The sequence below is a fragment of the Acanthochromis polyacanthus genome, chromosome 1, assembly GCF_021347895.1.
Source record: "Acanthochromis polyacanthus isolate Apoly-LR-REF ecotype Palm Island chromosome 1, KAUST_Apoly_ChrSc, whole genome shotgun sequence".
In the NCBI taxonomy this organism is placed as follows: Eukaryota; Metazoa; Chordata; class Actinopteri; family Pomacentridae; genus Acanthochromis; species Acanthochromis polyacanthus.
Window position 1 is genome coordinate 4,173,696 of NC_067113.1, and position 2,590 is coordinate 4,176,285.

The window sequence follows — 2,590 nt, forward strand, 5'->3', positions numbered from 1 at the left end:
GTTTGCTGAGAGCATTATTAAGGTTGAGAATGAAATTAAACTCAAAACGTCAGCTGAGGACCTGCAAAGGCATCGTTTTGAGATAAAAACGCTGCTACTAAGAACTGGTATGTTCATGGTTGTTTTTGAATATCCTATGAATATGAATTTTGTTGTGAGTGATGTAAAGTGAACCATTTGAAAGGCTCACACAGAATAAAATCATAGCTAATCTCTTGAAAAAGACAGATAAATATATATAAATACACCTTCTAAGATTTGTTTTTTTATGTTTAAAACAGACAACCTGAGTCAATGCCGTCACTTTTGTGGGGAGGAGGATTGTGACGAGCCTGGTGAGCCATATTGGGTAAGGCTGTGAAATGATCTAATATAAGCTAGTAGTAATCATAATAGCAGTGGTCTTAAGTTAATGACATTTGAAGTATAATCAGAGTCTAATACTTATAATAATGTAAATACAGTACCATATTTTATATTTCAGATTGCTATGATAGCTGTCCCTGGTCAAACGGCCTTCAGTGGATGATCCATTTATTTGTGCTGCTTGTTACTAAAAAAAGTAAAAGTGCAAAAACATTTCTTTTATGCATTGTTTTGGTTAGGGTTAGGGTTAGGGGTTAGATATGAATGGGAGTCAATGGTAAATCCCCACAAAGATAGGAATACACAGTGTGTGTGTGTCTGTGTGTGTGTGTGCCCATGTTTTTGCTACATTGTGGGGACATTTGGTCCCCACAACTGTAGGAAAAACCGAAAACTATGTCACTTGTGGGGACCTCATTTCGATCCCCACAAGTTTAAACAGTGTTTTCTTGGCCATGTTGTTGTTACTGAAAAAAGTAAAAGTGCAAAAACGTTTCTTTGGGGTTAGCCATTGTTTTGGTCAAGGTTAGGGTTAGGGGTTAGATATGAATGGGAGTCAATGGTATGTCCCCACAATGATAGCAAGACACACACACACACGTGTGTGTGTGTGTGTGTGTGTGTGTGTGTGTGTGTGTGTGTGTGTGTGTGTACTTGTTTCTGCTATACCGGTGGGGACTTTGACCTGACTATTTGCTATAAAGGTGGGGACTTGTCTTACGGTGGGGACCTAAAATGAGGTGCAACACCGTTTTCTTGGCCATATTGTTGTTAATAAAAAATGTAAAAGTGCAAAAACGTTTGTTTAGGGTTAGGCATTGATTTGGTGATGGTTAAGGTTAGGGTTAGGGTAAGGGTTAGGAGTTAGATATGAATGGGAGTCAATGGTAAGTCCCCACCGGTATAGAAAAACAAACATGTGTGTGTGTGTGTATTTTGTCATTAGTTTGTAAAGAATTATGTTTGATTTTGGTCTCATAAAAGAAAAACAAAACTTTCAACAAGATGGCTTCCTTTCATTTGGAGTGATTGGTCCACTGATTTCCTTCTTTTGTCATATTTTCCTTTATCACCCAGATGGCAGCAGCAGAGGGGCAGATGTTGCAGCTGAGAAAGTTTGGAGGTTGTCACTTCTTGCATTCCTGATATAATGGGGGAGTCAGACTCCAGACTTTATTTCAAATCATACAATCTGCACAGTTAACTCAACCTGCATATCTCTGTTAAAGTCCTAGTTTTTAAATAGTCATTCTGTTCCTAATCTACCACACTTTGATCACTTTAGCCTCTTATTTTATTATTCTGTTTTTACAGACTGTAATTTCCAATGTCTTTTTTTTTTAAAATTCTTGTGATTTGGTGTTTTTGCTGTTGTAACAAATAATTTCCCAGGTGTGGGATAAATGAAGAATTTCAATTCTGTTATATTGTTAACTGGCCCAATAAAAATAAAAACAATAACAAATGACTTTATACTTAAGAACTATACTTATATTAAACACTTTATACATAAATACCAGACATATTTTGATGCCACGTCTTGCATTTTTAGGGGAAAATCGTGGATTGCTTCATTAAATGTACCCTTAACCATGCAACAGTACATCTTAGAATGAAGTAAAAAGTTATGTTTTGGTTGTTTAGTTGCATATGAGTCATTTTTGAGAGTTCAAATGTTAATTTTGGGTATATGACTATAACTTGAGATTGAATGGTATCAGTATTCAGTTTGTGACATAACATTTACACAGTGAAAAATGCCTCACACATCTGTTGGCTGGCTAATGGGGGGATTTTTACCAAACAGGAGTGTTTTGAATGAGTGAGTGTTTTGAATGAACAGTGACTTTTGAATGAGTGCCATGAAGTGTTCTGATTTGATTCAGAGAGATCAGAAGGCCACTAATATGCGACAGGAATGTGACCTGTTCAGTTGTTCAAACATTGTTCAATGTCCTTGCATTTAGTTTTAAAAAAAACTACCAGGTGCACAAAATTTCTTAAGAGAGCTAATATCCCTTATTGTGAAACTCAATATTAAAATTAAAAATTAATTAAAACCAATGAAATATCTATTTAAACTAAATAATAGTACCTTCACTATGATTTTACCCAAAGCATATCCTTGATATTTTTTGAATGTTACGTCACAATAATGCTCTGTATGGAAACTATAACGATTACAAAAACAAAATAAAACACAAACAAGAAAAATCTCCTCACA